The sequence below is a fragment of the Hemiscyllium ocellatum genome, chromosome 29, assembly GCF_020745735.1.
Source record: "Hemiscyllium ocellatum isolate sHemOce1 chromosome 29, sHemOce1.pat.X.cur, whole genome shotgun sequence".
Classification (NCBI taxonomy): domain Eukaryota; kingdom Metazoa; phylum Chordata; class Chondrichthyes; order Orectolobiformes; family Hemiscylliidae; genus Hemiscyllium; species Hemiscyllium ocellatum.
The window spans coordinates 15,629,011-15,654,765 of NC_083429.1; the positions used below are offsets into that span (position 1 = coordinate 15,629,011).

At 44.9% G+C, this 25,755-nt stretch overlaps 1 protein-coding gene across 4 annotated transcripts in view; it reads left to right on the plus strand.

Annotated features, from left to right (window-relative positions):
• The first annotated feature begins 2,024 nt into the window (after positions 1 to 2,024).
• Positions 2,025 to 25,755, plus strand: part of prdm10 (PR domain containing 10) — a 206,663-nt gene continuing 182,932 nt past the window's right edge. For 3 of the 4 annotated variants that reach the window (XM_060846797.1, XM_060846801.1, XM_060846799.1), the window contains exon 1: positions 2,025 to 2,122. The gene's annotated coding sequence lies outside the window, so the exon portion shown is untranslated. Of the gene's footprint in view, positions 2,123 to 20,807; positions 20,906 to 25,755 lie in introns of all 4 variants that reach the window. The other variant, XM_060846798.1, reaches the window with a different exon arrangement.

Sequence of the window (25,755 nt, forward strand, 5' to 3'; positions counted from 1 at the left end):
CCGCGCAATCGCATCTCTCTCTCTCTCACCCCTACACGCAATCCCGTCTCTCTCCCCACCACCCCACGCACTCCCCCCGTCTCTCTTTCTCTCTCTCTGCCCCACCACCCCACGCACTCCCCCGTCTCTCTTTCTCTCTCTGCCCCACCACCCCACGCACTCCCCCCGTCTCTCTTTCTCTCTCTCTCTGCCCCACCACCCCACGCACTCCCCCCGTCTCTCTTTCTCTCTCTCTCTGCCCCACCACCCCACGCACTCCCCCCGTCTCTCTTTCTCTCTCTCTCTCTGCCCCACCACCCCACGCACTCCCCCCGTCTCTCTTTCTCTCTCTCTCTCTGCCCCACCACCCCACGCACTCCCCCCGTCTCTCTTTCTCTCTCTCTCTCTGCCCCACCACCCCACGCACTCCCCCCGTCTCTCTTTCTCTCTCTCTCTCTCTGCCCCACCACCCCACGCACTCCCCCCGTCTCTCTTTCTCTCTCTCTCTCTGCCCCACCACCCCACGCACTCCCCCCGTCTCTCTTTCTCTCTCTCTCTGCCCCACCACCCCACGCACTCCCCCGTCTCTCTTTCTCTCTCTCTCTCTCTGCCCCACCACCCCACGCACTCCCCCCGTCTCTCTTTCTCTCTTTCTCTGCCCCACCACCCCACGCACTCCCCCCGTCTCTCTTTCTCTCTCTCTCTGCCCCACCACCCCACGCACTCCCCCGTCTCTCTTTCTCTCTCTCTCTGCCCCACCACCCCACGCACTCCCCCGTCTCTCTTTCTCTCTCTCTCTGCCCCACCACCCCACGCACTCCCCCCGTCTCTCTCCCCCCACCCCGCGCAATCTCACCATCACTCTCTCTCCCCCCCATCACCCCGTCTCTCTTTCTCTCTCTCCACGACCCACCCCACGCAATCTCCCCGTCTCTCTTTCCCCCCAGTCCACGCAATCTCCCCATCTCTCTTTCCCCCCATCCCGCACAATCCCGCTGTCTATCTCTGTCTCTCCCCCACCCCGTGCAATCCCCCGACTCTCTCTCTCTCCCCCCCACCCACAGCAATCCAGTCTCTCTCTCTCCACCCACCCCACCCCGCCCAGCGCAAACCCCCCGTCTCACTCCCCACCCACCCACCCCACCCCACCCCGCGCAAACCCTCCGTCTCTCTCCCCACCCAGCGCAAACCCCCGTCTCTCTCCCCACCCCGCGCAAACCCTCCTGTCTCTCTCCCTACCCACCCCAACCCGCGCAAACCCCTCGCCTCTATCCCCGCTCACCCCACCCCGAGCAAACCCCTCGCCTCTATCCCCACCCTCCCCACCCCACCCCACCCCGCGCAAACCCCTCGCCTCTATCCCCGCTCACCCCACCCCGAGCAAACCCCTCGCCTCTATCCCCGCTCACCCCACCCCACCCCGCGCAAACCCCTCGCCTCTATCCCCGCTCACCCCACCCCACCCCACGCAAACCCCTCGCTTATACCCCCGCTCACCCCACTGCACGCAACTCCCCGCCCACCCCACCCCGCGCAAACCCCCGGTCTCTCTCACCACCCACCCCGCGCAAACCCCTGTCTATCACCCTACCCCGCGCTATCCCCCGTCTCTCTCTCAACCCCCACCCCACCCCACCCTGCACAATTCCCCCGTCTCGCTCCCCCACACCCCATCCCACGCAATCCCTCCGCCTCTCTCTCTACCACCCTAACATCCCCCGTCTCTCTTCCCCCGCGCTATCCCTCGTCTCTCACCCCCACCCCGCACAATTCCCCCCCGCCTCTCTCTCTACCCCCCCAACATCCCCCGTCTCTCTCTCCCGCCCCGTGCAATTCCCCCCGACTTTCTCCCCTCCCATCTACGCGCAAGTCCCCGTCCCCCTCCTCCCTGTCCCTGTCTGTCTCTCTCTCTCTCTCTGTCTCTGTCTGTGTCTGTCTCTCCCTCTCCCTCTCCCCGTCCCCGTCCCCGTCTCCATCCTGAGCCAATGACAGCTTCGCGCGGGCGGGCCTCTTTATGCTAATGCGGGCGGCGCTGCTCCATTCTCCGTTCTGAGGTGAGCACCGGCCGCTATTTACCGACGGAGCCGTGGTTGGGAGACTCTGGTCGGGCTTGTTAGTGTGTCCCCGGATGGTTCTTGTTGCGGTAAGTGTAGTCGGCTGTCCGGGGATCCGCTGTCCTAGGCCGCTTCGCCCGCTCCCTCTTTCCCTTCTTCCCGTATTCTCCGGCCCTTTAGTCGCTCCCAAAATGGCGGCGATTGCGGCCCATCCCCGCCCGAGGTCTGGGGGGGGTGGGGGGAGACTGTGGGAAGGGGAGGCAGCAGCGGGTGGACCTGGCCTTCTGAGGCCGGGGAGAGCGGGGGAGACCGCCTGCCCCTGTCCCCATCCTGTTCCCCCATCGGCCCGATGCTCCTTGCTGGGTCCGGCTCACCGTAGCCCCCCCCTCGCTCCCCGCCCGCCTGACGCCGTTGGTATGGTCCGGCCCGGCCCGGGCTGGATCACTGCACCTCCTGGTCGGCCCGGGGGGGGGGGGTGGGTGCTGCGGGGGCAGATTGGAGGGAGACGGACCTTCCCCCCCCCCCCTCCCCCCGAGATGGGCGCTCACAGCTACCTCGAGCTCAGTCCCAGGACACTGCGCCGATCACGGCAGCCCCGGCTGTCAGCCCGGGCCCCCACCCCGCTCGGGGCCTGCACAAACACTGGCCGCCTCGACTATTTCCTGAATCCCCGCCGGCAGCAGAAGGTGGATTAGTCCTGCTCTGACCGTTGGGTGCACAAGGGGTTCCAAGTGTCATGATCGGAGAGTGCAGGGATCCACCGCGGGGATCGGGGATCCAGCATGGGATCGTGTGTGTGTGTTGGCGGGGTTTAGGTGCGAGAGTTCCAGAGAGGGATCTGCTGGTGAAACCCAGTGAAGGTGGAGATTTGGGGCTGGCAGGTGATCCGCGGGGGGTTGATGGTTGGCGGGTGATCCGGTTTGGGACGATTGGGGGTTGGAAGGAGATCTGGTGTAGGGGCGAATGGGGCTTCAGCGGGGATTTGGAGATGATGGAGGAAATTAAGGGGCTTGTGAGTGGGGATGGAATGCAGGGTAGGTAGGTAAGAGTGTGACTGATTAGAGCATGGGTGTTCCAGTAAGCGGATTGTGGAGAAGAAAATGGTTGAATATTTTGCTGATCCAATGAAACAAGCCCTGCACCCCACTAAACCTAAGTCTGCAAACAGCAAACTGCACTTGTCCCATTGACCTGGACGTGGTCCGTAACATGTATGGGGCGGCACGGTGGCACAGTGGTTAGCACTGCTGCCTCACAGCACCAGAGACCCGGGTTCATAGAACATAGAACATAGAAAAATATAGCGCAGTAAAGGCCCTTCGGCCCTCGATGTTGCGCCGATTCAAGCCCGCCTAACCTACACTAGCCCACTATCCTCCATATGCCTATCCAATGCCCGTTTAAATGCCCATAAAGAGGGAGAGTCCACTACTGTTACTGGCAGGGCATTCCATGAACTCACGACTCACTGAGTAAAGAATCTACCCCTAACATCTAACACCCCTATACCTACCACCCCTTAATTTAAAGCTTGGTTCAATTCCCGACTCAGGCGACTGACTGTGTGTGGAGTTTGCACATTCTCCCCGTGTCTGCGTGGGTTTCCTCCGGGTGCTCCGGTTTCCTCCCACAGTCCAAAGATGTGCGGGTCAGGTGAATTGGCCATGCTAAATTGCCCGTAGTGTTAGGTCAGGGGTAAATGTAGGGGTATGGGTGGGTTGCGCTTCGGCGGGTCGGTGTGGACTTGTTGGGCTGAAGGGCCTGTTTCCACACTGTAAGTAATCTAATCTAATGTACCTGGACTATAAGGAGTACAAAACAAGTGCAGGGTCTTGGATGATTGGCGATGATTTACTGCTCTACCTAAGTACCACCACTCAATCTCTGCAATGTCTCTAAACTATCAGACTGCTCATCTGTCATCTTGTACTTGATGAACAGAAATTTCCAGGAACTAAACACTGGGGAAACTGAAACTAATTGTTCAAAGTTTGTGAGAAGATTTGTAGCTCGGGTGCTTGTTGTTGTGGTTCTGTTCGCCGAGCTGGGAGTTCTTGTTGCAAACGTTTCGTCCCCTTTCTAGGTGACATCCTCAGTGCTTGGGAGCCTCCTGTGAAGCGCTTCTGTGCTGATTCCTCAGGCCTTTATAGTGGTTTGAATCTGCCGCTTCCGGTTGTCAGTTGCTGTCTGCTGCAGTGGCCGGTATATAGGGTCTAGGTCGATGTGTCTGTTGATAGACAGACCTAGACCCTTTACACCGGCCACTGCAGCGGACAGCAACTGACAACCGGAAGCGGCAGATTCAAATCACTATAAAGGCCGGAGGAATCAGCACAGAAGCGCTTCACAGGAAGCTCCCAAGCACTGAGGATGTCACCTAGAAAGGGGACGAAACGTTTGCAACAAAAACGCACAGCTCGGCGAACAGAACCACGACAATGAAACTAATTGTATTCTGATGGCCTCACCCCATGCCACTTGCTGCCACTGTCTTGCCTTTAAATTCAAAGTTGTAAACTGTGTAGGTATGTTTGACCCCGTGATGATGTTTCAACATAATACCTGCTATATCACGAAGAAGGATAACTTCCACTTGGATAACATTGCCATGGTTTGCCTACATCATAGCTTTAGCTCCCGGGAACCGTTGTGCATACATTTGTCACTTTGAGACTTGACCATTCCAAGTCACTCTTGGATGGAGTGTCATTTTGCATGCTCCACAAACAAGCTCCTTCAAAGCTTTGTTCTTGGTTTCTGAACTCACCAACTGCTTGTTAGCCTATATTAGTGACTGGTCCTTGATTTTGAAATTCTCTTTTGTGTTTTCAAATCTGTCCATCTTTGTTACTTTCTATTCCTGTTAGGTCCATGAGTACTACAATTCTCCATTCCCACATTCTGTTATTATGTCTATGGTTAATTTTAACCACTCCAGCTTTGGAAGCCATGCTTTCACTTTCTTCAAGGTTAATCTCCGGAATTCTCTTCTAAGTCTCTCCACCTTTTTTCCTTGTTCTTTAAGGTACTTATTAACATCCGCCCTGTTGATCAACCTTTTGTTGATCAATCTTCATATCTCCTATGTTGCGAAATGTTTAGTAAAGTTCTTGTGAAAAATATTGGGCATAGTTTTACCCTGTTAAAGGTGCTATGTCAAAGGAAGGTGTTGGCATAGCAATCATAATTTTTTGAATTGAGTACTGAGTGTTTGTGATCATTTCTGAGGGATTCTTTTATGTATGAACCCAAATTACTCTGTTTTTCTATTTATGGAAAATTTGACATACTGATGTATGGTGATATGCTATGGTGATCCTTTGTTTCCAGTCCTAGTTTCTATTCATTTGCTGATTGCTGTGGAAAAATACTGCAAAGTTGTATTATATTCATACTCCGCATACAATGAAGGAGCTCCCATGAAACAGGCCCTAATGATAGTCAAATATGAATTTGCTGTGTGACACCATTGGTATTGATCTGGATGATTCTGTGGCTTCCAGGTGTCCTGTTGTATTTGTGGTCCCTGAACTACTGTCCAGATTTAGGATAGATTGTGGATTGAACCTGGAAATTGTTGGTCTCGGTTGTTTGTTCCTGCTAGTTGGTACCTTTTTATCAAGAAGGCATCAGAATACATCATGGAGACATCCTAGTGTAGCTACCGGGATAACATAGATATGCCAGAATATCATTATTTTATATGAAGCTGGGAGACAGCAAACATTGGTGGGAGTTGTTTATAGGCCTCCTAACAATTTCTCCACCTTCCTCATTTCCCCTCCCCCCACCTTTTCTCAGTCCCAACATCAGACTCAACACCGCCTTCTTGACCTGCAATCTTCTCCCTGACCTCTCCGTCCCCACCCTCACCTTAACCTCCTTCCACCTATCGCATTCCCAACGCCCCTCCCCCAAGTCCCTTCTCCCTATCTGTTATCACCCTCCTCATTCCTGAAGAATGCCCGAAATGTCGATTCTCCTGCTCCTTTGATGTTGCCTGACTTGCTGCGTTTTTCCAGCAACATATTTTTCAGCTCTGATCTCCAGCATCTGCAGTCCTCACTTTCTCCTAACAATAGAACTGATTACATATGACAAGTATAAATCAGGAAATTGGAGGTTCATGTAACAAGGTTAATACAACCATCATGATTGACTGGGTAAATCTAATGCTGTGTAGGATGAATTCCTGAATATTTGATAAAGTGGTTCTTCAACATGCTTCTAGAAAGCCAACTTGAGAACAGGCTATTTTACTCAGATATTGTCCACTGAGAAAATGCTAATTATTGTGGAGTATGATTTAGGGAAGAGTTCTGGAAAATATGAGAATTTTACATTAAGCTTGGAAATGATATCATTGAATCTGAAACCAGTGTCCTCTACAGAAGGGAATGTTGGCTGGAATAGATCAGGAAACTGCATTGAAAGATGCGACAAGACAGGCAATGATGAACATTTAAAGAGGTAGCGCATAGTCTACAACAAATTTGCATTCATGGCTAGCAAGAGAAGATCTCTTCACCAAGATCTGTCTGTGATATTTGTTGCCTTAATTTTCCTGTTCTCCACATTCACTCTAACCTGTCTCCCACTGAACTTGCTGAACTCCATTATGTCATGTCACACCCAACCTTATTATCAAATCTGCTGATAATATTGGTGCAGTTGTTGCTTGTTACTTGCAGAGGCTGAGTACTAACTCTTAGACATGTCCTCCTTTCACTGCCTGGACCCTGGCTCCTCCACTGAACAACAAGCTGTTGTTTCCAGGCCTGATCACTGATCTAATTTCCTCTGGAGATCTCCCCTCCACAGCTTCACATCTTTCCAAACCTGCAGAGATTGCTTCAACCTCCTTCTCAAAATTGACAAACAGAACTGCTCTGCCCAATCTGGTGGTTGTCACAAAGGAGAAGGTACTGGGGAACCTGAAAGGTCTGAAGGTAGTGAAATCTCTCCGATAAGATGGACTACACCCCAGAAATCTGAATGAGATTGAGAAGGTTGTAGGGACATTGGTGATATTTTGGGAATCGCTGGAGTCAGGGAGGGTACCAGAAGACTGGAAGGTGGCTAATATAACACCCATATTTAAGAAGGGAGGGAGGCAGAAGACAGGAATTGCAGATGAGTTACCTGACTTCAGTCCTTGGTAAGATTTTAGAGCCCATTATTAAAGATGAGATTGTAGAATACTTGGAAGATAGGTGGAATCAGCACTGCTTCGTCAAGGAGTGGTGATATCTATCAAGTCTGTTTGAATTCTTTAAGGACGTAACAAAGAGGATTGATGAAGGCAGAGCGGTGGACATGATCTCTGTGGACTTCAGTAATTTTCCTCCTTTGGTCTCTTCTCACTTACATTCGTGATTCTTCTGATGATTTTGTTCTACAATTTCCACTTTCCCAGCCTAAGCTATCTTGTTTTCACAATGGTTGTGCAATATCTCTACAATCAGGATGGTCTGAACATTCTCCGCTGCTTCCTTGAAAAGAGGCATGAACAGTCCACTACCCCCTTCGGTCAGAACTCATTCTCCCTTTCAACAATTTCTTTAACTGATCTCGTTTTCTCCAAGACATGTATAGCTATGGATACCTGCATGGGTCCCAGTTATTCCTGTCTGTCTGTGGGTATGCGCAGCATTACTTGTTCCAGTCTACTCGCTGTCCATGACTCTCTCTCTGGTACCTCTGTGATGCTATTGGTGCTGTTTTTCGGTCTTAGCTTAGATTAGATTAGGTCTTGTCTGGAATTGGAAAATTAATTAGTTTTGATTCCAAATTCCATCCTCCTGTCTTCATTTGACACTCGATCCTTCGCTTTTTTGATTTCACTGTCTCAATTTCTGGGGATAGTCTGTCCACCCAGCTGGCAAGGCCCATTTCCCATGCTTCTGCACTTTCTTACCTGTCCTTGGGATAACAGTTATAGGGCTCCCTTTGTTCACCCCATCAGTATACACATTTAAAAGAATGTCATGTGTTTGCTCACATGCCAATATTGCTGTCCAGGGCCTGCTCTATAATTCCAACCAAGATCAACATAAGCTGGAGAAACAACATCTTATTTTATGCACCTTAAGACTTGGACCTCTCAACACTGAGTTTAATAACTTCAGAACTTAACGCGTATCCTCGATTTTGTTTCTTTCTCCACTCATACCTAATTTGTGTTTGTTTGGTTGGCAAGGCCCACTTTCTTCTTTTCATACTTAACATTTTTACCCATCTTCTACCTCAATCTCTCATTTACTGCCATGTGCACACATTTTATCTTTAATTCTGGACACCCTTACATCTGCTCCACTCACTCCTAAACGACATGATTTTACAGCCTTTTTAAATTCTGAACATGAGTAATTTCAGACTTCTGTTTCTCTGTCTCCTGATGCTGCTAGAAATGCTGAGATCTCGAGCATTTTATAAGATAAAGATTTATTAGATCAAAGGAAAAGGTTTATAAAGATACCAGCAATGTTGTAAGCCTGAGGATTGTTAGTATTTTAAAATTCTGCAAAGGAGCGCTTAGAAATTGATGAAGAAAACAGAATATGAAAGTAAACTGGTGAGAAATATTTAAAAAACTTTAAAAGCTTCAATACATATCTAAAAAAGGGCAAGATAAGTAAGAAAATAAAACTACTGCAGATACTAGACATCTGAAATAAATAAATACTGTAGAAACCGAACAGGTCTGGTGCTTCTGTGGAGAGGGAAACGATTCAATATCATCTCTTCAGAGCACAAAGATTAGCAAAGACCCATTGCAAGCTGAGACAGGAGTATTCATGATGGGGAATGAGGAAATGGCAGAAAATAATTAAATGGATATTTTGTTTTCACAGAGGAAGATAGAAAACTCCTCCCAGGAATTCTGGAGAGAATGAGGAACTGAAAGAAATTAATAAAAGTAGTAGTACTGGAGAAATTTAATTAAACTGAAATTTGATAAATCTCCTGGATCTGATGAGCTACATCACAGAGTACATTGGAAGAGGTTGCTGGAGAGATAATGGATGTTTTGGTGGTCATCTTTTAAAATTTATGGGTTTAGCATGGTTGCTGCAGATTGGAAGATAGTAAATGTAACCCAACTATTAAAGAAAGAAGGAAGACAGAAAATGGGGAAGTACAGATCAACTCTGTCAAATCTGTGAATGGTTTTCTGATGTTGTAACAGTCTAGATGAGGTGCATTCAGAGAATGTTATGTCTTTGGATTTTTAGAAGACTGTTCAGGTCTTGGGCAGAAGGTTATAAGCAAAGCTATAGCACGTGAGATTGGGGATAAAACACTGTTGTGGATTGTGAGAGAGGTCATTCTCCAGTTGGTATGCTGTGACCAGTGCTTGGACTCCAGCAATTCACAATTTAGATCAACGATTGACATTTAGAGACTGAATATTATATTTCCAAGTTTGCTGATGTCACAAATCTAGATGCAAAACTAAGTTTTGAAGAGGATGCAAAGAGCATTCAAGTGAACTTAGAGAGGCTAAGTGAGTGTTCAAGAACATGGCAGATGGAACATAATATGAAAAAATGTAAAATTATCCACTTTGGCAGAAAGAAAAGTGTTTCTTAAATGGTGAGAGATTGGGAAATACTGTCCCAAGGGACACAAGTGTCCTTGTTCATGAGTCACTAAAAGCTAGCATGCTTGTAAATGTGCAGCAAACAATTAAAAAAGACAAATGGTATGTGGCCTTTAATAGATTTGAACACAGAAAAATATCTAACTTTATAGTTGTGCAGCTTTGGTGAGATTAGATCAGAAATACTGAGTCCAATATTTGTTTAACGAAAAATGGATACACCTGCCATAAATGGAGGACAAAGAAGGTTCACCAGATTAATACATTAAGTAATGGGAATACCTTATAAGGATATTTTGGAGACTGTGCAGAGAGGGCCGAAGGATATTTCTCCTGGCTGGCAATTTTAGAACTAAGGAGCAGCGAAATCGACGTTTTGGGCAAAAGCCCTTCATCAGGAATAAAGGCAGAGAACCTGAAGCGTGGAGAGATAAGCTAGAGGAGGGTGGGGGTGGGGAGAAAGTAGCATAGAGTACAATAGGTGAGTGGGGGAGGGGATGAAGGTGATAGGTCAGGGAGGAGAGGGTGGAGTGGATAGGTGGAAAAGGAGATAGGCAGGTAGGACAAGTCCGGACAAGTCATGGGGACAGTGTTGAGCTGGAAGTTTGGAACTCGGGTGAGGTGGGGGAAGGGGAAATGAGGAAACTGTTGAAGTCTACATTGATGCTCTGGGGTTGAAGTGTTCCGAGGCGGAAGATGAGGCGTTCTTCCTCCAGGCGTCTGGTGGTGAGGGAGCAGCGGTGAAGAAGGCCCAGGACCTCCATGTCCTGGACAGAGTGGGAGGGGGAGTTGAAATGTTGGGCCACAGGGCGGTGTGGTTGATTGGTGCGGGTGTCCCGGAGATGTTCCCTAAAGCGCTCTGCTAGGAGGCGCCCAGTCTCCCCAATGTAGAGGAGACCGCATTGGGAGCAATGGATACAATAAATGGTATTAGTGGATGTGCAGGTAAAACTTTGATGGATGTGGAAGGCTCCTTTAGGGCCTTGGATAGAGGTGAGGGAGGAGATGTGTGCGCAGGTTTTACAGTTTCTGCGGTGACAGGGGAAGGTGCCAGGATGGGAGGGTGGGATGTAGGGGGGCGTGGACCTGACACAGAGGGAACGGTCTTTGCGGAAGGTGGAAAGGGGTGGGGAGGGAAATATATCCCTGGTGGGGATATATCCCTGGTGCCCCTTTGGTGCACGTATGGGCCCTAGCTATGCCTATCTCTTTGTTGGCTACATCGAACACTTGATCTTCCGTAATTACACTGGCACCTCTTCCTCCGCTACATTGATGACTGCCTAGGCGCCAGCTTGTGCTCCCGCGAGGAGGTTGAGCAATTCATCAACTTCACCAACACATTCCACCCTGACCTTAAATTTACCTGAACCATCTCTGACACCCCCCTCCCATTCCTGGACCTCCATCTCCATTAATGATGACCGACATGACACTGACATTTTTTACAAATCCACCGACTCCCACAGCTACCTGGATTACACGTCTTCTCACCCTACCTCTTGCAAAAATGCCATCACGTATTCCCAATTCCTCCACCTCTGCCATATCTGCTCCCAGGAGAACCAGTTTCACCACAGAATACACTAGATGGCATCCTTCTTTAGAGACCACAATTTCCCTTCCCACGTGGTTAAAGATGCCCTCCAAACATCTCGTCCACATCCCACCCCTCCAACCGTAACAAGGATATAACGCCCCTGGTGCTCACCGTCCACCCTACCAACCCTCGCATTAACCAAATTATCCGCTGATATTTCTGCCACCTCCAATAATACCCCACCACCAAGGATATATTTCCCTCCCCACCCCTTTCCGTCTTCCGCAAAGACCGTTCCCTCCGTGATTACCTGGTCAGGTCCACGCCCCACTACAACCCACCCTCCCATCCTGACACCTTCCCCTGCCACCGCAGGAACTGTAAAACCTGTGCCCACACCTCCCCCCTCACCTCTATCCAAGGCCCTAAAGGAGCCTTCCACATCCATCAAAGTTTTACCTGCACATCCACTAATATCATTTATTGTATCTGTTGCTCCCAATGCAGTTTCCTGTACATTGGAGAGACTGGGCACCTCCTAGCAGAGCGCTTTAGGGAACATCCCCAGACACCCGCACCAATCAACCACACCGCCCCATGGCCCAACATTTCAACTCCCCCTCCCACTCTGCCCAGGCAGGAAATGCTACTTGAGGGGCCTCTGTGGTGCAAGTACTTTTGGACCAAGAGGCGTAGGTTCAAGTCCCATCTGCCCCAGAGGTGTATAATAACATTTGATCAGGTTGATTAGAAAATATCTTAGCCATGCTACTTCGGAGAACCAATGACCTCCTTCAGTGCTGGGAAATAATTTGACTCAGTGACCTTTGAATAACCACAGTCTTCAAGCAAAAAATCATAGAAAGCATAGCCAGATCTCAAATAAAATTAGATTAAAATGTTCAGAATGTTAGACACTGATGTGATGGCAATATGTTTAGTTGGAAATCTAAGACTGGAGACCTTTCATGACACTGGAGAGGGGTTACTTTTCTCCATAATGGAAATGCAAATTTATAGAAAACATAAGCGATTCAAGTGTGATCACAAACGTGGGAGGCATCATGTTATCACTAAAAGAATACGCACATTCCTCAAAATGGATGATCCAGCTAGCTTGCCGAAAGCTTAAAATTATAGACACTTTGAAAGAAGAGAAAGCAAGGCTAAGTATGAACCTAATCAATAATGTCCCCTGAATTGACTTGAATGAGAAAAGGCCATTTGACTCATCAAGTCTGCTCTATCATTTGATAAGATCAGGTTTGTGAATTCTCCTTCTATTCCATGCTTGACCTTGATTCTGTTGTCTGGTGACTCATACTATTATCTCCTGTTTTGACAAACACAGTTCTTTCTCCCTTATGGAATTTTGCGGCACAGGAGTCACAGGGCATGTCATCTTCTTCTTAGCTATTTGGGAAAAAGTCCTGTTAGAGTCATGCAGCACAGAAACAGACCCTTTGGTCCAACTCATCTATGCTGACCAGATACCTTATTGAAGGGCTTATGCCCGAAACGTCGAATTTCCTATTCCTTGGATGCTGCCTGACCTGCTGTGCTTTAACCAGCAACACATTTTCAACTGTGATCTCCAGCATCTGCAGACCTCATTTTTTACCCGAAGATACCTTTAATTAGTCTAGTCACATTTGGCCCATATCCCTCTAAACCCTTCCCTGTTCATGTTCCCATCCTTTTAAATACTGTAATATTACCAGCTCCTTTTCATAAACAATAAGTTCTTTCTTTAAGTTGTATTTGTAATCTTAAAAATTGCAACTTTAAGCGAAACATTTATTCCTATGGGAACACACAGAAGCTGGAGCTCCATTTCATTGAACCTTTTGAGAAAATAGATCTCAGAAAGGAAGTACAAATTGAAATACTAAATGCTGCTGAATGAAATAACTTTCAAAGTGCATGTGACAATAATAAATCAAGTCAAACTTTTAAAAATTAAAAATATTTTAATCATTATATTGAATTTTAATATTTTCATTTAAAAATATTTTAACTGCATAAGTCGTGGAACAGAGAGAATCTTGTAAATGATTGCTGTAGCTCCTGCCTGTCACTAGTGCCTCTCACACTGGAACTCTAGTAGGTCAGGACTGCAGATTGCAGGGTGAGCATGGGAGAGGATGCAAGTTCTCAGGTCAGGAGCAGACACAAGGAGGCTGCAAATTTCAGAGCTAGAAAGCAAGAAGTGGTCATGGGCTATGTGTATTACTACTTTTCTGGTTTCTTTGTCAACCAGCAGCTTTGAACTTACATCGAGTGAAATAATTCCACAGAGGCCAGTATCCCATCAAGTGACCCTTTATTTACATATACATAGGACTTGACACTGGTCTCGCTTCCTCAGAGCCAGCTGTCAAAGTGAACAGCACATCTGACACTCCTATTTCTGTCTGTCAGCCAGGGCTCTCTGAGTGGACCAGATTAACAGCCCCAATGAGGGAATTTATATTCTATATGATTGACCTGGCTGACCTCATTAAAATCACGACATCCCTCCACCTCGTAAATCAGGGACGTAGGCCTGTTCTTGCTCTTGCAGCTCTCCTGGAGTTTTTTTCACACTGGGTCCAGTTCCTCCGATTCAGTGTTGGATACGGGGTTTGTGTATCAGACCCTAGCATCTTGAAAGAAATTCATTGTCTTCATGAGGTGGTAAATGCATTGAGGCTGAGACATGCACTGCGTGTAGTACAGACTTGAGGTTTCTTCGAGGCTGGACAGGGCAGGCGAACCCATGGGTTCTGATAGCCTTTCCAACTGGTTGGAGGGCCCACGTATGTTTTGCTCCTGCCGGTTTCCTAATTTGCAGTTTCTATGTGGTTCACGTTCTTGCTCAGGACCACGTCACCATTCCTTGAGTAAAGGCAACTGCATAGCCTTACGCCAGAACATATCTTGAACAGAAAGGCTCTCGGTCAGCCCATAGCAAAACCCCAAAACATGCCATTGTAGTTGCTATCAGTGTGCCAAACTGAGATTGGAAAATCATCCCACTGGGCCTGAATTGAGCAAGAGAACTCAAAGGCTGGTATTCAGGAGAGCATGCACCCAGTGAAGCCCACCTCCATCTGGCTTACAGCATACAAACAGACTCTTTCATCCAACTTGTCCATGCTGAACAGAAACCCCAACCCAATCTAGTCCGACCTGCCCCATATCCCTCCAAACTCTTCCTATTCATGTACTCATCCAGATGCCTCTTAAATGTTGCAATTGTACTAGCTTCCACCATTTCCTCTGGCAGCTCATTCCATACACACACCACCCTGTGTGAAAAAGTTACCCCTTATGTCTCTTTTATATCTTTCCCTTCTCACCCTAAACCTATGCCCTCTAGTTCTGGACTACCCACCCCAGGGAAAAGACTTTGTCTATTTATCCTATCCATGCCCCTCACGATTTTATAAACTTCTATAAGCTCACCCCTCAGCCTCTGACACTCCAGGGAAAACAGCCCTTACCTATTCAATCTCTCCCTGTAGCTCAAATCCTCCAACCCTGGCAACATCCTTATAAATCTTTTCTGAACCCTTTCAAGTTTCACAACATCTTTCCGATAGGAAGGAGATCAGAATTGCATGCAATATTCCAACAGTGGCCTAACCAATGTCCTATACAGCCACAACGTGACCTCCCAACTCCTGTACTCAATACTCTGACCAATAAAGGAAAGCATACCAAATGCCTTCTTCAATATCCTATCTACCTGCAACTCCACTTTCAAGGAGCTATGAACCTGCACTCCAAGGTCTCTTTGTTCAGTAATACTCCCTTGGACCTTACCAGCAAGTGTGTAAGTCCTGCTAAGATTTGCTTTCCCAAAATGCAGCACCTCACATTTATCTGAATTAAACTCCATTTGTCACTTCTCAGCCCATTGGCTCATCAACATCCAAATGAGAACCAATCCAATTAAGTGTCTGGTTAAATGGTCACGTGGTTCTATTGGAGGTTGATACTAGTGCAGCTGTATTAGTGATTGCAGAACCAGTCTTTATCAAAATTCGCTCTGGACTCCAACCCTTGGCTAGCCAGAGAACATCTGCTGGGGATCCTTTACAGATTAAGTGTACAGCTTTGGTTCTGGTCTCAAATGAGAAGTAGCCAGTTCCATTACCATTGATTGCTGTGAAAAGCAGGACTATTCCCATAGTTTCAACAACAAACTTTGTCCCCTGAGGTAAATGGTCTGTCCCCACTTAGCACAGTCCTGGTCCAGCATCGGCACTCCTGATGCTGTTTCATTCTCCTCTCCAGGTCCATAAAAATCAGATTTAACATGGTGCAGAGCCTTCTCCCCATTACCAACCTTGATGGAGCTTCAGGGTTTCAGTCCAATCAAGGCCTTTAGCAAAGTTAAGGGTTGGAGTACAATGGGAAGCTTGTTAAAGACTGGTTCTGCGATCACTGTTACAGCATATCAGTATCAACTTCCACTAGAACAGGGTGACCATTTAACCAGACTCTTGTTTTGATTGGTTTGGATTTAGATGTTGCTAAACAATTCAACTGTTCCAAGCCAAATGTCAGTGGGCTTTCCAGGGTGTGCACTCTCCTGCCTACGGCCTATGAGTTCTCTTACTCAATTCAGGCCCAGTGGGACTATTTTCTCGTCTCGAGTCCACGTACCAACAGCAATGGCTTGCCGTCTCAGATCCTGAAGGAAATATTAACTGTTTGGCCAAGGCTGGGCTTTGTTTTGGAGTTTTTCTGACCTAGAGTCCCTCTGTTCAGAATATGTCCTGACTGAGGCTATGTAATCGCCTTCACTCAAGTGATGTTTCCCAAACTCAGGTCGGCCTAGCAAGGATGTCTACTTCCATCTGAATACCCTGTAACTCAAATGCTCCATTTGTCAGCTTTTCGAATGACAAAGCCATTTGTGCTGTCTGTTTGATATCTATTTGGGCTTCAATAAATAGGTGCTTTTACATGGTTACGTTTTTAATCCCACATAGCAAACAGTCTCTCAGCATCTATTAAGGGTTAAACCAATATCACATGTCTTAACCTTGGCAAAAATACAGACACAGATTCCACTGGTTCTCGAACTGCCAAGTAAAACTGACAACATCTCAGAATTAGAGGAGACTTGCAGTCATAATATTCCTTAACTAAATTCATCAACTTTTGAATGATTTTAGTGTCTGGTGCCTCAGGGCCAGATAGGCTTCTAATAACCAAAACAACTGCAGGTCCACAAGCCATCAGGACAATTACTCATTGCTTTTCACCTGCCCCAATGTAATTTATCAAGAAAAAAATAACACATTCTTTCTACATACTGGACCCAGACGACAATGACCGCATCCAATGAGTCAAGCTTCCCACATAACGTCATGAAGCCCGAAATGGTTACCACACCTGAAAGACAACTGTTGCAAGCAAATTTTACTAGGAGTGTTTTTTGTTTAATACACGTTGCCACTAAAATAACTCCAGGGAGGCTATTATCTTATCACCAAGTCACCCTTCATTTACACCTGCACAGTATTTGATACAGGTCTGGCTTCGTCAGAGCAAGCTCTCCGAGAAAACGGAGCTCCTGACATTCCTGTTTATATCTGACAGCCACGGCTCTTTGACTGGGTCAGGTTAACAGCCATAATCAGGGAACTCATATTCTATGAGGGTCATCTGGTTGACCTTGTTACAATCATTACAAAGAATACCAAGTCTAGGTCATTAATATGCAGTCATTAATATGCATAGAAAAGAAACAACAATCCTAATAATATTCCCCTAACCTGGGAATACCACTTACAACTTTGTTCCACTCTGGAAAACAAATTTAATCACCATGCCATACTTTATTTCTCTTTGTCAATTGTTAGTGTCATAAAATCATACATCATAGAAACAGGCCCTTTGGCCCATCATATCTACGACAACCAACAATCCCCAAAATATACTAATCCCATTCACCTGCCCCTGGTCCGTAGCCCACTATGCTCTAGAATTTTAAGTGCTGATCAAGATGCTTCTTTAATGCTGTGAGAGTGTATGCCGTTGTGTTGTCATGTTGCTACTGTCTCTTTACAACCATGCTCATGTAACAGATTGGGTAGCTACATGATATTTTGTTGTATACCATTTACCAGGGTGGATACAAAACATCAAACACACTACCCTCGATAATGCTCTGTGTTACTTAAAAGAACTCAATCAAGTTAGCCAAATACATTTTGCCATTAACAAATTCATTTGCACATTATTTATTAGCCCATTTTTGTTCAAAATGCCAACTAATTTTTACACTCAGTCTCAAAACTGGGAAAAGTTGAGATGTAATTTATAGAGTCATAGAGATGTACAGCACGGAAACAGAACCTTCAGTCCAACTCGTCCATGCCGACCACATATCCCAAACTAATCTAATCCCACCTACCAGCACTCGGCCCATATCCCTCCAAGCCCTTCCTGTTTGTATACCCATCCGGATGCCTTTTAAATGTTGCAATTGTACTAGCCTCCGCCGTTTCCTCTGGCAGGTCATTCCATCCCTGTGAATGAAAAAATTGCCTCTTAGGTCTCTTCTCTTTTCCCCACTCATCCTAAATCTATGCCCTCTAGTTCTGGACTCCCCCATCCTAGGGAAGAGACTTTGTCTATTTATCTTATCCATGCCCCTCATAATTTTATAAACCTCTATAAGGTCACCCCTCAGCGTCCGACGCTCCAGGGAAAACAGCCCTAGCCTATTCAATCTCTCCCTCCAGCTTAAATCCTCTAAACCTGGCAACATCCTTGTAAATCTTTTCTGAACCCTTTCAAGTTTCACATCTTTCCAATAGGAAGGAGACCAGAATGTACTACATCTTTAACTTTTCTCAGTTTTGAAGAGAAATCACGGTTCTGAAATGTTAACAAAGTTTTCACTGCAGACACTGCATAATCTATTAAGTATTTTCTGTCTTTATTTGTGCAGGTCCTGATTATATAAGTGAGAACCAGGCTAATATTGAGGCGGTCAAGGGGAAATGAAAAAAAAAATAAGAGCAATAAAGAGAATATGAGAAGAAACTGATAGCTATCAAAAAAATCCAAACATTTTCTGCAGACATAAATAGCAAAGGGCAAGAGTAGGAGTCAGATGCATTACAAATTAAATAAGAGATATATGTATGCAGGCAGGTGGCTTGCCTCAAGTACTATTTGAATGATTTACACTTGCCTTTACTAATGAAGTAAATACTCCCTGATTTTTCTTTCTGTGGGATGTGGGCATCATTGGTGAGGTGAGCATTTGGTGTCCATGACTCGTAACACTTGAGCTTAGCTTACTCACCCACTTCAGGGGGCGGTTAAGGGTCAACCACATTGCTATGTTCAGTTAAGGATAGCAAATTGTTTTCACCCTAATGAATGATCTTTTCAAGAATCTATTTAGTTCCATGACAGTTATCACAGTTAGTCACCAATACTGAGACTAGTTTTCAATTCCAGATTTATTAATTGAATTTGAATTTCACTAGCTACTGTGGTGGAATGCGAATCAGTATTCCCACCGTATGAACCTGGGCCTCTGGATTAATAGTCCAAAGAATTACCACTGCTTCACCATCACCTCAAACTATAGATAGGAAGTATTTAAGAGGCTGGGTGCTCTATGCATTGATTTAACATTAATTGCGAAGGTCAACTATATTTCAAGTCATTTTGGGCGGCACGGTGGCACAGTGGTTAGCACTGCTGCCTCACAGCGCCTGAAGACCCGGGTTCAATTCCCGACTCAGGCGACTGACTGTGTGGAGTTTGCACGTTCTCCCCGTGTCTGCGTGGGTTTCCTCCGGGTGCTCCGGTTTCCTCCCACAGTCCAAAGATGTGCGGGTCAGGTGAATTGGCCATGCTAAATTGCCCGTAGTGTTAGGTAAGGGGTAATGTAGGGGTATGGGTGGGTTTCGCTTCGGCGGGTCGGTGTGGACTTGTTGGGCCGAAGGGCCTGTTTCCACACTGTAAGTCTAATCTAAATCTAATCTAAACAGTTCCATATTAGATGCATTTGAGGAAACAGAGATATGGAAAAGTGGAAATTTCTAATGTCCTGGTAATAATTTTCCAATCCTCTTTAAGTACTGGGCTAAGGCTAGAGGACTTGAGAACTGTAAATATTATAACCTTGCTCAAAGAAGTGCAAGGATAAACCCAGGATTTTAACTTCAGTGGCAGGCAAGTATTTAGAAATAATAATTCAAGCAATGTTAAGAGTGACTTAGCTATGCTTAGATTAATTAAGGAACGCCAGCAGAGATTTGTTGAAGGTAAATTGTGTCTAACCAACGTGACTCAATCGTTTGATGAGATAAGAGAGGATTATCAGGTATAATCTGGTTGATGTGACTGTCCAAAAACAAGTCAAAGACAGCATAGAAAACCACAACGTGCAAGATCCCAAATCCTACCCCAGCCTTGCACCATCCTGACTTGGAACTCTAATTGCTGTCCATTCAATGTAACTCCGTCAAAATTGTGGCACTGTCTCCCGAACAGCAGTGTGGTATCCCTACACGTGGATGGCTGTGGTTCGAGAAAGCAGCTCATTATCACCTTCTCAGAAGGAGGAAGCAACAAGTGCTGGCCTTTCCAGAAACAGCCACATCCCATGAACAAATTAAAAAGGGAACAAATTGATGTTGCTACATGCAAAGGATAAGAATGTGGGGCTTGCTAAATTGCTCTTGTATTTCACACATACTTGTGGCCAAATGGTCTCCTCCTGTGCTGCAACTGTTCTATGAACTTGGCCTTCTATTTCACCTTCACTGCTGCCGCTCTTTAAAGTCCCTGGAGGATGCTATCAATTACCTTCCTATTCTCATGGAATCGGTATCAGAATGTCATTATATCTATCTGCTAACAGATTCATTTATTAAATCCATATACACCATATCAACCAGATGACACTCTATTATGTTATCAAAAAACTGAGCTGTGATTTACTACCAACTTGTGTTAATTTTCCCATACCACTCCTGAATATATTAAAACCAAGTTAATTACGTTCTCACTCCTTCATGTCTCATGTTTTATCTCCAGTAACACTTTAAACACTCCAGTACATTTGTTAATATTTATTTCAATGGCGTCTCTTCCTCACACTCCAGTCAATCTGCTCCTTTTTGCATAGCCAATCTATCATTTCCTATAAGCTGGTCATATTAGAGTCAGAAAGACAGATAGCACAGAAACAACCCATTTGGTCCAATCAGTCTACACCAACCATAATCCAAAACTAACCTAGCCACATCTACCTGCACTTGGTCCATACCCCTCCAAACGTTTCTTATCCAAATCTCTCTTAAACAGCGTAACTATACCCATATCCACCACTTCCTCTGGATGTTCATTACATACACAAACCACACTGTAAAAAAAAAAGGCCCCTCAAGACCCCTACCCTAAGGAAAAGACACCTGATATTCACCTTATCTATACCCCTCTTGATTTGATAAACCTTGAGAAGGTCACCCCTCGACCTTCTACGCTCCAGTAAAAAAAAAGTTCCGACCTAACCAGCATTATCTTATAACTCAAACTCTCCATTCCTTCCAACATCCTGGTAAATCTTATCTGACCCTCTCCAGCTTATTAATATCCTTCCTCACAGGGTGACCAGAACTGGACAAAGTACTCCAGAACAGGCCTCACCAACATGCTGTAGAACCTCAACATGACATCCAAACTCCTGTATTCAAAAATCTGAAGGTAAGCATGCTAAACGTTTTCTTAGTCATCCCATTTACTTGTGATGCAAACTTCGAGGAATTACATACATGAACTCCTAGGGGTTTCTGTTCTACAACACTACCCAAGGCCCTACTTTTAATTATGTAAATCCTGTCTTTGTTTGTTTTACCAAATATTCAAATTAAACTTCATCTGCTCCTCCTCAGCCTATTGACCCAATTGATCAAGATCCTTTTGTAATCTTCACTGTCCACTCTACCACATTTTGATGTCATCTGCAAACTTACAAACCATGCCTTCTATGTTCTCATCTTATTGTTTCCCCACCATTCTACTTATCCTCTCCACAATACTTTAGCATTTATGAATGACACAGAACTGTAGTAATATTAAGATCGATAACATGAAATTAATAGTAGAACATGAGTAGAAACGATTACATGACCTTCCAAAACTTCAAACTCCTTTTGAGAGGATTTGTAGCTCAGGTTGAAATTCTGGATATAGGTTTGCTTGCTGAGGTGGAAGGTTTCTTTTCAGGCATTTCATCACAATACTAGGTAACATTATCAGTGAGCCTTGGGATGAAGCCTTCCGGAGGCTCACTGAAGATGTTACCTAGTATGGTGATGAAACGTCTGAAATCGAACCTTCTAGCTCAGTGAGCAAACCTACACCCAGAACTTCAAATTCCTGCATTGGTAAGTGGGCTGCAATGTATAAATAAGGAATGAATGAAAAGATTATGAAATTAATGTCAATATTATTTGTACATTGTGCTGATAAATATGTCAGTTGGTAGTGCTGGCCATTGCAATTTACCCTTATCGGCATACACCGTCAAAGTCAAATTGAGACAAAGAGCATGAAACTTCAATTGTGATAAGACAACAAATTGTGGGATACAGCAAAATTCAAGTGTAGGGGGATAGAGACCAATAGTGAAAATCTGAGGATTAGGAGACACAAATAAAAAAAAAGTCTTTCTGGTGGTAAAGTCAGGATGAAAATAAAAGTTCAGGAAAACAATCCTACCAGCCAGAGGAATTTTCTTACACAAGATGATTGCTATGAGCATAGACAGAGAGTATGAAAAAAAATCTCTTTTGATCTTTGCTATGGATAAGAAGAAAGTGATAGATTCCTTTGCGATAAGGTAGTGATCGACTCAATATTGCTAATCTCCATAAAACAGCTGGTCTCTGAATAAACATTTGAGCCACTGGTGGATGTTTCCTTCTGACAGTAGAAGGTCATGAAGAGCCTTCTCGAGGACAATTTGGGATGGTTACTAATTGGTTGCCCAGCTGGTGACACCACATTCCATGAAAAAATAAACAAGAAAGAAAATAATTTAGAATGAGAACCACCGATGAATCCAATATCTCTACAACCACTTCCATCAATATTCTGTAATGTAGCTCATCTGGTCGAATGGATTGACGGTGCTATGAGGCTATGAGTGGATTTATGCTATCTCTTTGTTCATATTAACATTTTCCTTTCACCATTTTCGCAAGTCCCTTCATCGCATAGCATTTCTGAGCAATTTCATGTATTATCTGTGAAGTCAGACACACTATAATTATTTAGTTTCTCTCCCACTTCCCTGTTGTCCATTATAAAATCTCTTGTCTCTACCTGTAATAGGCCCTTGTTTATCACTGCGTATTTTTTTCTTTTCACATCCTGAAGCTTTTATAGTCTGCCTTTGTATTTTGCGAGCTTACATTCATATTATCTTTACCCTTTCTTTGTCAGTTTCTTGACGATCCTTTGCTGGGTCCTAAGTTACTCCTACTTCCCAGGCTCACCACCCTTTCTGGCATTTCTATGGGCTATTTCTATTGATCGAATGCAATATTTATTTTAAATTGAAAGTGGTCCACTAATACAGTATTGGAAGAAAATGAGGATTGCAGATGCTGGAGATCTGAGCTCAAAAATGTGTTGCTGGAAAAGTGCAGCAGATCAGGCAGCATCCAAGAAGCAAGAGAATCGACGTTTCGGGCATATTCCTGAAGAATACTAATACAGTATTGCCAATGTTACATCCATCTCCAGTTTCATGACTTTTCTTTTGTGCTCAATGTTAGCCCTGTGGTTTGATGGTGAAGAAATACCACTCATCAACATTTGCTGCCTCTTGCAGTTTCTCAGCTCCACCCAAACTGATTCTACATTTTGATCACTCACTGTAAGACTCCCACTCGCTAATGTACTTGTCCTTTGCTAAGAGCATTCTTTCTAACTGATGCATATTTTTGGATATTAATTTCCCAATTTTGGACATGCTGCAGCTGCAAACACTGCATGTATTCAGATTGCTTATAATTCTGTCTCTCTAACATTGTTCTCCATTCTGATCCTATTTAAATCCTGCCTTTGCTTCATGTGTCTTCTAATTGTGCTTGTTGTGTTTCTATTTCCCGTGAACTGTGTTGCTTCCATCTAATAGATGTGTCCTTTCAGGTGTCTGTGCCCTAGGTATCTAGCTTGATCACTCCCCAATTACAAGAGCAAATCTGTCTCCAAGAGTATTAGTTCTCGTCCTCTCATGATGCAACTTATGGACCATACCATAGGAATCTGATGTGCTCCTCCTTATACCAATTCCTAAGCCATATTTCAAGCACTCAATTCTCAAATTCCTACCCTCATCAAAATATGGATAACTTGATGGCAAATTGGTTAGCGCTGCTGCCTCATAGTACCAAGGACTTGCGATCAATTCTAGTGTTGGGTAACTCTTTGTATGGAGTTTCTCTATGTTTGTGTGGGTTTCTGTCAGGTGCGCTGGTTTCCTCCCACAGTCTAAAGATGTGTAGGTTGGGTGAATTGGCGATGCCAAATTGCTCCATAGTGTTTAGGGGTGTGTAAACTAGGTGAATTAGCCATCATTAATGGGCATGAGGTGTGGGGAGAGGTTTTCTTGGGATGCACTTCAGAGGGTCAGTGCTTACTTGAAGGGCAGAATGCACTGTAAGGATTCTATGACTGGAAGTAATTCTGATATTGCTGCTTTTGAGTTCCTGCTTTTTAAGCTTCTTCCTAGTTTCCTAAAATTTGCTTTTGCCATCTCACCTTTTTCTGACCTATATTGTTGGTACCATATGATGACCTCTGACTGTTCACACATCTCCAGAAGAATATCTAATCTCTTTCTGGCACCAGGGTCAACATACCAACCTGTCATCATGACATAGAAATGCGTATTTTCCTCTGACTATCAAATCCCCCATCGACACCACTCTTCTGCCTCCATTCTTGTGCAACTGTACTATCTGGGGTGCTATAGTGTTGGCTGTAACTGTACTCCTCTGTAGACGAGCCTTTTTCCATGCTGTATACTTCTGTAATCATTGTGCTCGCTCATATCTAAATGGAAATCCAGTTCAAGAATTAGGTCATCTCAAGGGACTTAAGCACCTTGCCTGGCAGTGACCCATTCCCTATCTGCCTAACATGTTGAGTGACCATCTCCCAACATGAGCTTTTCACAAAAACAGTTTTGCTGTCAATTCAACAGCCAAGCACAACAATGCAATTTTCACTCTTCATGAAACTCCAGAAATATTAACATAAACTGCTTGAAGAATATCAAAGTTTCTAACCTTCAGGTTCGTGCTTTTCCAGTGTTCTAAAATCTCTGCTTCATGTTGAACCACAATTCCAAGTAAGTTGGCAGTGTTTCAGTACTGTGTTCAATTGACTGTTCTTCAACTGAGTGTTGGAACTGTTCAACCACAACATCACCTACAGATTGTAAAAGCCTTGCACTGTCTTGGATTACAGAAATAGAGGAGGGGGCAAGACAGATTTAAGAATGATGGTCATTTTAAAACCAGACTGATAGTCAACAGTCAGTGAACACGGGAATATTGAGCAAATGGAATTTATGTGAGTAATGAAGTGGACATTAGAGTATAATGAATTTAGGTTTAAAAATGGTGGAAGATGAAAGACTACTCAGTACTGGAATGGTCAGGATTAGAGGTAACAAGTACTCATGATGATATGATCTCAGTTGAGACCTATTTTTCTTATTCCTAAATGACTCACTATTGGAATCTTATGCAATCCTTAAAGTCTCTCTGTGATATCGAGAATGACCAATTTGAAGGACTCAGGTTCATGTCTCATTTGGGTTTTGTGAAAATCTCCATTTCTTAGAATCACAGAAGTGTTATAGAAGGAGACCATTTAGCTCATTGTGTTTACACTGGCTCTTCAAATGGATATCATTGCCTCGTGACAGTCATAGAGATGTACATTGCCAGGGTCGGAGGATTTGAGCTATAGGGAGAGGCTGGCAACATCCCTTATAAATCTTTTCTGAACCCTTTCAAGTTTCACAACATCTTTCCGATAGGAAGGAGACGAGAATTGCATGCAATATTCCAACAGTGGCCTAACCAATGTCCTGTACAGCCGCAACATGACCTCCCAACTCCTGTACTCAATACTCTGACCAATAAAGGAAAGCATATCAAACACCGCCTTCACTATCCTATTTGCCTGCAACTCCACTTTCAAGGAGCTATGAACCTGCACTCCAAGGTCTCTTTGTTCAGCAACACTCTCTATGACCTTACCATTAAGTGTATAAGTCCTGCTAAGATTTGCTTTCCCAAAATGCAGCACCTCGCATTTATCTGAATTAAACTCCATCTGTCACTTTACAAAATTACAAGGATAAAAAGGCAAAGTCTTTTCCCTGGGGTTGGGGAGTCCAGAACTAGAGGGCATAGGTTTAGGGTGAGAGGGGAAAGATATAAAAGAGACCTACGGGACAACGTTTTCACACAGAGGGTGGTACATGTATGGAATGAGCTGCCAGAGGAAGTGATGGAAGCTGGTACAATTGC